At 35.0% G+C, this 15,570-nt stretch overlaps 1 protein-coding gene across 4 annotated transcripts in view; it reads left to right on the forward strand.

Moving 5' to 3' along the window:
* The window catches only part of LOC127622029 (diacylglycerol kinase zeta-like), an 87,383-nt gene that overhangs the window by 17,707 nt on the left and 54,106 nt on the right, over nucleotides 1–15,570 (forward strand). The window lies entirely within an intron of this gene.

Genomic DNA, 15,570 nt, shown 5'->3' on the forward strand with positions numbered 1-15,570 from the left:
TTTTTTTTTTTTTTTTTAGGAAATATTTCATTCACAATTAATACAATTAAAATCATTATATGTCTTAGTGTGATTATTAAACCGTAAATCCTGCAATCTTAGTCTGCATGAGCTGTGTGCTTTAAAGTGAATGTGTAAAGCCAACTGCTAATCCACTGGAAGCTCCACAGACATTGAGATTCATATGCATTGTATGAGATGACAGATCAGAGCACTAATCTACTGTGAACCACACTGTGAAGCACATGTATACTTTGTCCTGTCATGATTAATAGATAATCGACTGATCGTGATTATTTTGTGTAACTGTAGTTATTTATTTATTTAGTTTTTATTTTTTATTCTCAATTTGGAATGCCCAATGCGCACTTAGTCGTCATGGTGATGTAGTGACTTGCCTCAATCTGGGTGGCAGAGGACAAATCTCAGTTGTCTCCGTGTCTGAGACTGTCAATCCACGTATCTTATCAAGTGGCTTGTTGAGCGTGTGTGGAGGCTTCACACCATTCTCCGCGGCATCCATGTACAATGCACCCCACTGAAAGCGAACCATATTAAAGCGACCACGGGGAGGTTACCCCATGTGACTCTACCCTCCCTAGCAACCGGGCCAATTTGGTTGCTTAGGCGACCCGGCTGGAGTCACGGATTTGACTTTGCAACTTATTTTTCATGTAATTTATATGTTTTAAAAGCCTTAAAAGGAAATCATATATCCCTATTTCATTATCTGATTTATATCTTTGAAGTTAAATATGAAATATGACAATTTATATGACAATTAATCATATAAAACAGAAAATTAATGGTCATAATCACAATTATTAGTTTGACAATTAATTTGTCAGTCAAATGTCATAGCTGTGACAGCCCTATGTATACTTTATATTTATATAATTAAATCACAGCATTTTCGCTTTAGTGATCACACTGGGCCATGTAGCGTACTGCTTATTCCGGAGGTGTGACAATTCATCAAAATAAAAGCTTGATTATAAACAAAAAGTTGAAGACAGATGATAAATGCATGAAATTTAAGAAATTGCAACAGCAATATATTACAACTGAATAGTAAAATATAATATTCACTGTAGTATTAATAATAATGGTAATGATAAATAAAATTATTAATAATACTAATAAAAGTTAAGCAAGAGTGCTGTTGTACTGAAATTTTTATTATTTGATTAGACACCATTTTGATTATGAAATTAAATAAAATTTACAAGCATGAATTCTGGCAAAAGAAATTACAGATTTCAGTTGGGCCCTACTTAAAAATATTTTTTATATTTTTGATTTTGTATCAAAATTGGTACCGAGAACCATTACATTTCACTGATAGCGGTACCAAAAACTGAAATTTTGTGTGTGTAATGTGTTGGATGAGGGACTTGATCGACCTTTGTATAAAGCACCTGTCTTAGAGGTATTATAATTTATGTACACATCTGTCAGTCTCTTTCTCTTTTTCTCCTTCACTTACACACTTTCTCTGTCTCAGTTAAATCTTTGCTTTCATTAGTTCAATATTTCAGGTTTTAAAGTAGGTTCTTTAGATATCATATAGGTAGTTATAGCTAGATTGCTACATAATGTCCTTTCCCATCTAGAGTCCTGGTACTTTCCCTTTGTAACTTGCTAGATGAGAACTCTTACGAGGAACGGGACACCCGAGGAGAATTTCCCCCTCTTGCATTCGCATTCACAAAGGACCATCGTTGTGACGTCATCTAGTATCGACCATTTTTATTCTGAAAATATTTGCATGCGCGTTTCAACAAAATCAACAACACAGACGGTGGACGGCAGGATCAGAGTTACACTTATGTTTGTGTAGGGCTGTTTTATACAAACTTTGGCTACATCAGAAAATGTTGTCAGCTGCCTGGTTAATGTATAATAAAGCAGTTAATGGTTTAAACAACAGTGTTATTGGATGAATAGAACTCTCTGAACAGTTTATAAAGCACTTTATTTCATCGTACCTTCATCCATCCTTATACAGCCTCTGAAGGCAGCATTTTCCAGTTTTCTGACGCAGCCTGTGTCTTTAAAAGCATCTAAAATGGGCTTTAGTACCGCCATTGGAAAAGGCCCTATTGTTTGAAAAAGTCCAGCTGTGCAAAAAGTCACACAATGTGTAGCTGAGGGTTTTTTGTGTTAGTTTCAAACAACTAGTTTAAAAATCCTTTTAAATTAGAATACAAATAAATAAATAATTGTATTTATTTATTTTTACCAAAAGGTTTAAATGTGTTCTTAGGACAAATGAATTTTTTTTTTAATGAAAGTCAGATCAGAGTATCAATTTTATCAGGGCAGATTGTCACATGTGTTTTTAAAGTCAAACGTGTTTTAATACATTTATAACATTTATTAATTAATATTTAATGGCCAAAACAATGTTTTGATTTTGTTAACTTTTCCATTTTTATTGTGTAGAATTGTTTTGTGCTTTGTAATTGTTTTACTTTTCAAATGTAGTTAATGCAAGGGCAGATTTAAGGAGAGATACAATTTTGTAGGTTGTGATGGTGCTTCATCACATCGCAGTGTTCACATATCACTAAACGTCAACATGTGTTCAATGAACTGTGTCTTTTTTCTTCTTCTTTTCCTGAGGAAGAATGGTGAAAATGTTGATCTGTTTAAGTTCAAATTACTTATTATTTCAAAAATACATTTTAAATAACTAATTTAATTTATTGATTTAAGTTTAATTGATTAATTATACATTATACATTTCTTATTTTAAAAAGCATATTTAAATAAACTTCACATGAGTTTATAATAAACCCACTAAAATGAACAATCTGTGAATTATATAATTATAACATTACGTATTTGGAGTGGTGGTGGCGTAGTGGGCTATAGCACATAACTGTTAATCAGAAGGTCACTGGTTCGATCCCCACGGCCACCACCATTGTGTCCTTGAGCAAGGCACTTAACTCCAGGTTGCTCCAGGTGGATTGTCCCTGTAATAAGTGCACTGTTAGTCGCTTTGGATAAAAGCGTCTGCCAAATGCATAAATGTATATGTAAATGCAATTGAGCAGAGAATTTACGGCGAGTATCTTAACTGACACTGATATTATTGTGGCCAGTTTGTGCAGTTTCCGTGATTTGGCTCTCTTTTATAATTTTATTTTCTTAACTTCCGTCGGATGAAAAAAAATCTACATCCAAATTGAAAGGTGTGCAGCAGGCATTCTAGACGGAAGTTCGAGTAGGTCAAAATACATGAGGAGAAGCGTTGTGAAAAATGAAATAATCAGCAATCACAGACATTCACATTTGGATGGGTTTAGATTAATCAGAGGACTATTGAGTTAGCCGAAAAATGGTGGCTAATTTGCTCTGGTATTTTTACAGAGGTTGTGTGAGGAAAAACAAAGACTTTTAAGATTCAAATGGGTTTAAATCACAAAGTACATCTGTGAAACACAAATTTCTCTGACCTCAGGGAAAACTAGTCCGTCTTAATAGGGCTTAAGATGTTATGTTTCTATTCCAAATCACTGCTGACATATCATTTAAATATTACACAAACTCTTGTTATTGAGAAAATGGACTCTAATTGCAAACAGTATTTAGACATTTGTTTTGGCACAATTAGAATATATATATTCAAACATACATTAAATAATGTTCATTCAAGTTTTTTTTTATGCTACAACTGGATAGATAAGAGGAGACCTTATCAGAGGAAAAGAGCCTTATGCAAAGTAGCCATTTGAATAGACTAGCCCATTCTGACAGAGATTAGCCAGATAGCTACAGCAATTTGTCACACAGTATTAAAGATCATGACAAAAATATTTATTTTTTGAATTTTGTGATAAAATTAACATTTTAAAAGCTGATAATTAGTTTTTTTAAAATAACAAAATACTAAAATTGTGTTACTACACGAAAAGCATCACACTTTATAGAAGTGTGAATTTAAAAAATGCTGTCTTAGACAGAACTGTGCAGATTGCATTTGGACATCCTCAGACCACTTAGTGTCTCACCACATTTGATGATACAGTATGTGTGTACCTGTGTTTAATGGTTGATGAATACAGTGTAGCTTCTTGAACTGTTCTAACAGCTATACTGTCTTGTGTGTACAATGTGGTGACACTTGATCTATTTTAAAGCAATATCTGTAAAAGAGTACTATTGGTGATTTAAAGGAATAATTCACCCAATAATTAAACTTCTATAAACATTTGCTCACCCTCATGCCATCCAAAGATGTTCATGGATTTTGTTCTTCTGCTGAACAAAAATTAAGATTTATTGAAGAATAACTGGTCACACTTTATATTAGGTGGGCTTAACTACTGTATACTAACATTAAATACATACAAGACTGTGTATTTACTGTGTAACCACATGTTGTTCTGCAAAATTCCCACATTTGCTGCTACTGAGGTTGAGGTACGGGTAGGTTTAGGAGTAAGGGTAGGGTTAGGATTAGGGGTTAGAGTTAGGTTTTGGGATAAGGGTTGATTTAGGGGTAACGTTAACAGTGTAACTTAAAATGCAATTAAATGCAAGTATTTTAAATGTAATTAAATTACAACAACATGTATGTACATAAGTATATTGTATCAAATGGTTAAGTACATAGTAGTTAAGGACACCTAATATAAAGTGGGTCTGAATATCTCATCTCTGTTGGTTCTTACAATGTAAGTGATTTGTGACAAAATGTTGAAGCTTAAAATGCACATAAAGGCTGCATAAAAATTATCCGTACAAATTCAGGGGTTAAATCCATGTCTTCAGAAGAGATTTTATATGCGTGTGTGAGAAACAGATCAATATACAAGTCCTTTTTTTTTACTATCAATCTCCACTTTCACATTCTTGTAAATATTTAAACATTGATTTGTTTCTCACCCACACTTATATCACTTCTGAATGGATTTAACCACTGGAGTCTTATGGATTACCTTAATTCTGGGTTTATGTGCTTTCTGGAGCTTCATAATTTTGGTTCCCATTCACTTGCATTGTATGGACTTAGCTGAGATATTCTTCTAAAAATCTTCATATGTGTTCATCAGAAGAAAGAAAGTCATACACATCAGGGATGGCATGAGGGTGAGTAAATTATGAGAGAATTTTCATTTTTGGGTGAACTATCCCCTTGGCAAATTCTGTATACTCTTGTGTTTTATAGCACTAAGTATGGTGTGTTATCTTTCTGAACTCTCAAAGCAATTCATAGAAACCTTGCATGTTTACTTAATTTGTCCAGCACTACAGCTACATGAAAATAGGTCTAAATTATGGTGATGTTGACATAAAAAATAAATAAAATAATAAATGTAATTATACAGATGTACATGAAGATAAATGATGAGATTCATAGCCATTGTTTTATTTAATATCCAACATCAAAATAATGTGTATATTAAAAAATCTTTAAGGTAATGTGTGGAAAATTTAAAACTGTCAATTTTGTTTCCACTAGTTTTCCATCAAATATTGACATGCATTTAGGAATATGTCTCTATACACTTAGATTGTTACCACTGAGCTGACAGCACTACAGATGTAGAATTTTTGTTGAGTTAACTTGTAACAGTGTGTCATTCACAGCAAACAAACTCATCATGCAAACAAGCAGTGGTCTTTGCATTTCAAATAAGGCTCTTCTCAGGCGTTGAACAAAACTGCCCTGTTAAAACCAGCATATGCAAATCAACACCACAATTAATGTATACATTAATATATATTTGTTTTAAGGTTTTAGACTGCCAGCTTTTAGACTGTCAACAATAATCAACACATCCTCTCAATATAGGGATTTATAGAATTCAACACAGTAGAATGGCATTCCTAAATTATTTTATTGCTGTTTTATAATGTAAATAAAATAATAAAACTATTTTAATGTAAACAGACTTTTTTGGCTCAGTCGGAATAAACCTAAATGGAATGCTGTAATGGACACTTTTCACTTTTAGTTTATTGTAGCTGTAATTATAATCTTGGTTATTTTTCCATTGTGCAGCCCTGCATCATAGCAAATGTCTTTATGTACAGTATGTATAAGAAGTGTTACATGTGAAGTTTTTATTAACCTCTTGAAGCAGCCTTAACCTTTAACTCTATGACCACAGCAATCTATCAAACAACACTAACCCACCCACACGCCATCCTCTCTGCATCTGTCTCGCTCTCAGATAGCACTTTCATCTAAATATGGTGTTAGCGTTAGCTCTACTGTATCACACACATTACACTGTTTTTACATGTTCCTCCTCGTGCCTGGTCAATCGACCGTGAAAGAGTTTGACGCATGTGCGCTACAACTGCTTTGTGACACTCTTTAAGTACTGTCAATGGCTAGCGCATACACAGACGATGCGCGCAGCTGAGGACCACGTGCGCGAGTCAAGAATATCTAGGCTGCAAGTGGTCAAGCCGCTTGGCTGTGCTGATGATGCAATTTGCACCACATATACTGTGCACGGAGCATTCTGCAACGTGCACACCCGAAGTATACTTTGGCCTTAAGACATGACATGATTGTCACCTTGTGCAATTGTGTTTGTGTGTGTGTGTTTTGTTTGGCTAACGCACAACATAAATATGCTTTACCACGCAGAGTGACAGAAAATGCAGTTATTTTTTTAATTTGCAAGATTGAAATGTTTTTTTATGTGATTATGCAGAATATAAAAGATTCTTCTGTTTTGCCACAAAATCTGTTTCTATGATGTCAATAGCGTGCATACACATGACATTGGTATTGAATGGTTATTTGGCCATCCAGAGTTAAAGCATACATGCATCACAACACCATAATTACGTTAAAGGCACAGTCCCCGTAAGTGGGTTAAGTGCCTTACTCAAGGTCACAGTAGTAATAGGTAAAGGATGGATCCTTATTAAGTTTACATTTGTTTACCAGCCCAGATCTTTAACTTCTATAGGCAATACAGCACAAGTACTTCCTATCAGCATATGGACAAAATCTTATTGCGGGTTTTTAATTAAATGATGTAAAGGGACTCTGACCTAAAAATTTATATTTAGGCTACCTTTTGTGCACTCTCTGTGTGTATTTATTTGAATTTATAGGTCATTATTTTAATTCATAGATCATAGAACATCATGGGTGGTGATAATTTAGTCCTTAAATCATTGTACTTCAGCATTTACTGAAATGTACAGATGATACACAATGAAATATTCATGGTGCCCTTGTTTCGAAATTTTGTGAATTGGCACACCAGTTGTCTTTTGGACTGGACCTTTTTAGTTCTTCTTGAGAGAATTGTCAAAGGCTCAGAGACAATTTAATAGATTACTTTTTGTCTATATAGCCCTCTGTCTCATATAGTCACTCTGATTTCATTTATAACCTGCTCTCACTCTTTATCACATTGCCAGTTTAATCTCTCTTCAGAGTACCCCAACTCACACACAAAAAAACATCTTAAAGACACAAAATCTTCAAGTGTTCAAGCTAACATGCAGGCCATTTCTAAATATTAAACGATCACACTAAATTAGGGATGTCCTGATACCGCGCTCATGTACTGGTTCTGGTACTCGTGAAAATGCTCCGATATCATCTGACGTATGAATGTCATTATGTAAACATTCAGCCCACAAATTAAAATCACGTTGTGTCCTAGTCAGATTATTTAACTGTAAAAGCTGTGATTTTAATGAGATAAATATATAGTTTGATATAATTAATATGGGAATGCTTGTGAGTATGTAAAGTGTTGTGCTGATGCCGGCTGCTCACAACTTTTAAAACTGCTCCTCCAAGGCTCATACAAGGAAAACACTGTGAGCATTGTGCGCTCTGTTAGTAGTAGATGACAGTAAAATATACAGTGTACATACTTATTTAATTAAATGGCAGCCTTTTGTTTTAATACTCACTTTGAGTCATGTATTGACCAGCTTTTCCATAATGTCAGAGCACCTTGGTCAAAACAACACAGAAACACTCCATCAAAATAAAAGCTAAATCTATAGGAAGAAATTATGACAGAAATATATCACTACTGTAAAGTTATGTAATATTTAATAAGACTTCTACTACTACTACTACTACTAACTAATAATAATAATAAATCATTAGAAATTGTATTCAATGTGGTTTGAACATTGAGGGGGACCAAATGTGGGTACGGCGGGGAGTTGGTTTGGGAAGTGTTGGAATGTTTCATTACAACACATTACACAATGCATAATAACTGTTCAAATTAATGCACAGATAAATAAAGTGTATAATCAATGTAGGGATGCCACAGTGTGAGTTTTTGACTGTTAGATTACCGTTTGATTAAAGATTTTCAGTTAACCAGTTTTACAATTATTTTATTATGCAACAGCACTGATGCAAAAAATGCATATGATATAACAATTGTCTAAACATCTAACTGGACGTATTTCTGGGGGATATGTGGACACTAAGGGAAGCCCTATAATAAGAAAACTGATAAATACACACACACACAAACACACAAAAAAGGAGGTGATAAGAGATGCTCCAATCTAGGTCACAACACAGATTATGTGCAACCCAACTCAGCGAAGTGCTTATGTGTAACCAGTGATTCAAAAGTGCATAAATGTAAGATTATTGTGGGTGCGCAACATGTAGTTCACTGCATTAAAATGTTTTTTCTTCTGCATCAGTTTATTAAAGTAATCTGTTGTTCTGTCAGACACCCCAACATAAAGAGTCAGCAACAGACTCTAAATACTGTCCGCAACATCTCACAAATAAACCTTTGAACTATGAATAATAACAGGAACATTTCTTACTTTTAAAGTTTACTCACTGATAGTAACTACATGCAAATGCACCACACAGTGCCAGCACGCTTAAACATTACAAAAAGTGACATCTATAATTCATCACTTTAAAATCAACACAGCTAAAAAATATTAAACTTATTAGTTTGTTGGATGACTAGTGGAGCATCCTGTCACATTTGTAGAAAGTGTGTCTTTCTAGGACTTCCATCTGCTTGTTTTACATCTGTTGTCTTCAGTCAGTCATTTAATGGTGGATATGTGTGTGGCAGATTTTGGAATTTGTGTGTTTAAGCTTCAGTTTCATGTGAATTGAACATTCACCTGGTCATTAAAGCACCACGCGGCCACCTATCGTAACCATAGCAACAGTTCCAGTACCCCAAACAGGCACAAGAGTTTTTGCATTTAGGCTTACAAATTCTTCTTATTTATTTTTTTTAATATTATATAGTTATGACATTATATATAATATATTTTTGCCACATGTAAATAAAGCATTTCACAGTTTTTAACCATGGAATCTATTTTCTATGAAACATTAACCCTAATGCTTTTCTGAATGTTTGATATGATACAGTGTATAAATATTAAGTGTATGCATTGAATTAGGGATGATGCGATTATATGGTTTTACTATTAACTGTGATTTTGAAAATATCATGGTTAAAAATTACCCTTTCAGAAAATTACAATTCTTTCCTGCTCATCTGATATGCCTGTCTGCTCTCCTCACCTTTAACATCTTCACTAACTCCACATATGGTTCATGTGATGTATTTCAAATCACCCCCTTGAAAGCATTCTATGCCAGTGATTGTGTTATACTTAAGCAGTATCTAAAATCTATGATGCTTTGTTATGCAGCACTTTATTTGACAAAATATATCAATGTTGTATTTTGGATTGTGCTGTGAGGTTCTGTATATAACCACTTCATTTGATAAAAAGTAATGCAATATTATGTTGATAATTAATTGTTATATTTTCATTTGATTAAAGTTTTAATAAAAAGAAGAGAAAAAAGAAGAAAAAAAAAAACAGGTATCAGACGTGGTGTACGTGTTGCGTTGCACAGGAGGGAAGACGTTTTTTTAAAGGAAGTATTGCATTTAGGGATTTTTTTTTTCACTTATTTTTTCCTTCCGTTTTCAAAATCAATGCTGAATACACAACCCTGGATGTGACACGGGGTGCACCAAAATTTTAGCCACTTGCTGAAAATTGTATGTTAAACAGTTACTTTAAGAGATCAGTTAACAAAAATGTTGACATCGAGACAAAGCAGTATGTATGTGAAAAGATCAAGGTTTGTAATTTAAACTTCAACTATGTGAAGGATGATATTTTGCTGGAAAAGAAGTCCCATTTACTGCTAATGAGGCGCACGCACCCTCTCAGTGTGTTCTGTGTGATGAGATTGTCAAGCCCAAGTGGGCAACGTCTGCAACTGACAGATGTCAGGTGCAGTTTTGTGTGTTCTTTTTTTAAGAACACATGACCTATAAATGCTTCACAGGGTGCAGAAACAGGCAGTATCAGAGATTTGAGATATTTGAGATCTGTCAACTGTATAGAAAAGCATGCTAACTGGTTGGGAGGCTGTTGCAGGTTTTTGTTTAAAGGTAAAGGTTTAAACAGTATGTAGCCTTAAAGGGAAAGAGGACTCCCCTCTGTGTGTGACCTTCCCATGTCTGATGAAATTTGTGACAGATGTCAAAATACATACTTGCACAATACATGTACCTCGCTCTTGAGCTTTGATCCCGTGGTGTTGCCAGGTAGCCTACTCTTGTGAGATTATTTGTGTGTGTGACTCATACCTAAAAATATATGTAACATTGTGTGCGCTCTGCTCTCAATGTGTGTGATTTGAATTAAACTCATGCTCTTCAGTTTAATGAGGCAAGTTTCCATTTACCGGTTGGTCTAACAACTTCCCCATACATGAGTCACAAACTTAATTGCCACCCTCTCTTGGCCTGTCTCTGCTGATTTCAGCCCACAGATCGTTGAGGCCTAAAACAGCAGGCAACATGAGTTTGTGTTGAGTTTCTTAGTTGTCTTTTCCTGTTATATCGGCCTTCATTAGTTTACATGGTTCACGTTTTTTTGTTTCAGAGTCCTTGAGGCAAATGGACACATCTCTCTGCATTTTAAGGGGCCAACCTTTTTAAACGTGCCCTCCTCTCTTTCTTTCTCCCCCTCTTTCTGTTTCTCTATTGCAGTGCAGTGGAGTGGATATAGCACTGTGACAGAAAAGGGGAGTATGACTGGAGATGAAATACAAACTCTTGTCTTGATACAAGAGAAGTGGCACTTCTTAACAGGGTATTTGGGACAGATAGAATAGTACTGTAGTTTGCAGGTACATAAACCATCTAAATAAATAAAAACAATATATGCTTACAGTAAGTATTTGTAGCCATGTGTAAAACAGAATGTAATTTTGTAGTAGTTTGAAAACACTGAGGGAGAAATACAAACGACAGAAAGATATGTATTTCCTAAAAAATTTAGAAAGGGGCAGATGTGAAATGTTTGTCTGTGTACCGCAACTGCTTTCGGGTCCTTGAATAACATATAACGTGCGAGTAAGGTCAGCCGGTGGACTTTCTAGTCCCTTCTAGGGTAAAATGGTGCCCCCCTAGGGAGTTGGTGCCCTACGCAAACTGCGTAGTATACCTGTAGGCAGCGGCGGTACTGATAATAGAATATAACACCATATCAAAGAAAAATAAATCACAATTTGCCAAACTGCAGCATCCCACAAATTTAAATAAATGTAAAAAGAAGGAAGCTATTTCACATGTACATTTAAAGTATAAAAATTTTTTCAGGAATCGGAGCAGGAGAGCTACTCCGGATGCTACTCGCAGGAGAGCGAGTGTTGCCATCTTCACCACCCTGGGAGAGTTAAAAAAAACGCAGATATTTTTGTCTGCTTTTCAGGTGGTTGACACGACGTATTACCGACGCGTGCTCTCTGTCCGCTGGTGGGAGTGTGTGATGGGGCGTCGACTCCAAAAGAGTCGATTCCTCGACTTTGAATAGCCCCAGAGTCGGGGTGGACTCCAGCACAGGAATCGACTCTCGGTGTCGACTATGTTACTGTGTCTGAAATCACTCACTTGTGAGTGTCTAATCCCTATAAAAATTATATTTTTGCAGTAAAATCGATTAGATTGTATATTTTTTACTTAGTGTAATACTATTTGTTATATGTTGAATTAATGTGACGTCATATCACGACCGTTGCAGTGTCCGAAGAAATTCGCATGCTCAAAGTCTAGTGTGACCGCGGCATTACACCGCGTCAGAAAGCTGTCGCAGAAACTTTGCATTTATCCTACATGTAGCTTGTAGCTTATCTCTTTAGAAATAGATTACAGTCACAGTGATTCTAGTTTGTAATTATGCAGACCTCCATGCCAGAAAAACTGGAATTGAATCGAACACCGCTATGCTCACCTGTGTGTGCGCGCACATGTCTGTGTGTGTGTGTGTGTGCGCGCACATGTCTGTGTGTGTGTGTGTGTGCACGCACGCATCGGGGCGGAACTCCGCCGTGTGTGATACAGAGAGCGCAGAGGAAAATTGTATAGACCTGTTCTATAGGAAAGGTAACCTTAAATGACTTCTGTTGTGATATAGCCATATATAGCCATTGCCAGCTAGCCCTGTTAAATTAGAGAGATTTTGAATTTTAATGGTTTTATTGTTCAGTTTTTAAGGGCTGAGAAAATAAACCTGTGAAGGCTAAAAATATTGAACATGTATCTTTATATATGGCTGCTTTGAATATTTGAAATTACATTTGTGGCTGAGTCATCATCAAAATATGCCATGCATAGTAACTTTTTTGCAAACAGTCAAGAAATTTTATTTGCACTAATTTAGATTATATATTTGGTACCAGTACTGTATACTTTTCTATTGTAAATTAAGCCATATGCATTCTTACATTATAAAAGAAGCACTAGTGTCATCCACCAGGAAACAATAAACTTTAAAACAAACAAGCTTCAAAATTTGAAGATCAATGATAAAATCTTGCTTAAAAATGGACTCTGACAATGTCATTGTTATATTCGTGGTCTATTAATGGAAAATACATGTTTACATAAATAATGTTTCTGCTTTTATTGTTTATTTGGATTACAGAATAATGTGTCAATCATGTTGTGTATTAATGGCACACAGTTACTCAGTTGTGACCTTAAGGCGTGTGGGATCTGATAACAGGCCTGTGAGCTCACATGAGTTATGAAATATTATGTTGTTTTGAAAACATGATTAGTATCAATGTGTTGAAAAAAAAAAAAACACAAAATCCACGTTTTTCCAGTGTTTTTAAAATGTTATAGTGCTTCGATTGTCTATGTTTTTGTATTCGATTACAAAAATATGGTTTATCATCAGAATTCTGCTTAAACACAAAAACACATTTAGATTTCTTTGTTGGTTATTATTTGTTGAAAGGAGAGATATTATACAGTGCACTGTCACAATCTAATATTGAAGTGTTGCATAAAACATCTTATTATTCTTCTCTCTCATATGTGTTTTATTCAAAGATGCGGGTTTTAATGAATGTTAAGGTCTATGTGCTGATCTTATCATTTGAATATGTACTGAATAAAATACTTAATTAAAAGCATTAAAGCCATGCAGGATTTCAGGACTGTAGGTACATGTGGTTTGTGTTTTTAAATGTTCAGCTACTGCTATTATCTATATTTTAAAAAAAATGTAAATTGCATAGTGTTTTCACATTTGAAATGTGCATTGATAGGAATACCACAATTAATAACCATGATCATGCAAAACTGTCATGCACACACAGACATGTGTACAGTAAAGTATGTACACTCTGTGGTCAAAAAAGCATTTCTGGTTGTTTTTAGGAGTTGTAATTTGTGCTTATCGCTGCCTATTTGGTGTGTGTTCGTTATCAGGTTGCAAGTGCATGTGTTTGATCAACCATGGGTGTGGGTGTGATGAATCCACTTAAAGTGTTTGGTAGTTTAAATGTCAAATAATCACGTATGCTGTTGAAATGAGATGGTGGTTTAACCCTTGATAAATATACTCTTATCCTCTCTCTCTCTCTCTCTCTCTCTCTCTCTCTCTCTTTTCAACTTCTCAGTATTGTTCTACAAGATATAACTCTAAATTACCCTGCAGCATTACTGTAGACTATTGACATTTTTTTTATGTTAGTGTGTGTGTTTGATGAACTGCAAGTTTTTAAGGGTGATCGAGGTTTTAGTGGCATTGTTGATAAGTTCATGTAGCTCAGGTCCTGGTAGAGGATGGCGATAGGGATAGTAGAGATATGCCTTAGAGGTAGAGGTTTAGGTATACTTTAAAGTGATAGTTCACCCAGAATGAAAATTCTCTCATCATTTTCTCAACCTCATGTCATCCCAGATGTGTATGACTTTCTTTCTTCTGCAGAACACCAATTAAGATTTTTAGAAGAATATTTCAGCTCTGTAGGTCCTCACAATTAAGGTGAATGGTGACGAGACCTTTTGAATCCCAAAAATCAGTAAGTCGGCAAAAAAGTTATTTATATTCCAGTGGTTATATCCATGTCTACAGAGGTGATATGATAGGTTTGGGTGAGAAACTTTTCAATAGTTAAGTCCTTTTTTACTATAAATGTGCACTTCCACATTCTTCTTCTTTTGTTTTTTGGTATTTGCATTCTTCAGGCATATCGACAGTTACTGGACGGGTCTGGTCAATGGTGGAGATTCATAGAAAAAAAAAAAAGGTTGTATTAAACATGCTTACTAACAATTAAGAGGACAAAATCATCTTTTAATCTAAGAATTTTTTGATATTTTAAAATATTTTATATTATATTCAACATTATCAGATAAAACAATTTTGCGGTATAGCTGCTAAAGTAAATGTATGTTGTTTTGAGGTTTAGATATTTATATTGGAAAACAAGCCAAAACCACAACAAATAAAACATTTATTTTGTTGAGGTGTATATTGTGGCGAAGACTCTCACCTTTTTGTTCACGTGATTTTGATCCATCTTTAACTGACAAATAAAACTCTTCTTGAAAGAGCTGCGTATTGCAGATTTTCTTACCGATAAGATACAAACCGCAACAAATATGTTATGATTCACTATGTCATACGCAATCACATAATAATTTAGCTGCAGCAAGCGTGTGCGAGTGACAATCGCCCCTGTGTCTACTAAGAGGCGCTGACCGCACAGATATATGCCAGTTTTGGAGTTTGTACTTTTTTACATGACCTGCTTCCTTATTATTTTAACTTTCATAAGGGATGCATTAAAGATATAATGGCTGGATTTTCCTTTAAAGATGCTGTGACACAAGTTTTTAAGCAGAACTGGAACGGCAGCTCCGGCTCTGCTTATTCCACAGTGGGAGTGCTTCTGTATTTTTCTTAGTTTGTAATTTTTATAATTTCCGATCAACATCACCTGAAACTGTTTGTAAAGTTTAGAGTGCATCTGGACTGTGATCTGTGTAATTCTTTCTCTCCTCAGTCAGTCGCTAGCTGAAGTGCTGCTCTTGTGTGCTATCATTAGAGTTTAAATGATCTTATGCTACGGTAAATGAGATCAAACGAATCTTCAACAACGAACATTTTTGACGACAATTTATTATTGTCAACATTGCTGATAATGCCGCCTAATTGTTTCAGCCCTAATACACATCTGGGATGGCTTGAGGGTAATGATGAGAGAATTTACATTTTTGGGTGAACTATCCCTTTCAAGTCACTTTG

This window comes from Xyrauchen texanus, chromosome 1 (genome assembly GCF_025860055.1).
Source record: "Xyrauchen texanus isolate HMW12.3.18 chromosome 1, RBS_HiC_50CHRs, whole genome shotgun sequence".
Lineage (NCBI taxonomy): Eukaryota > Metazoa > Chordata > Actinopteri > Cypriniformes > Catostomidae > Xyrauchen > Xyrauchen texanus.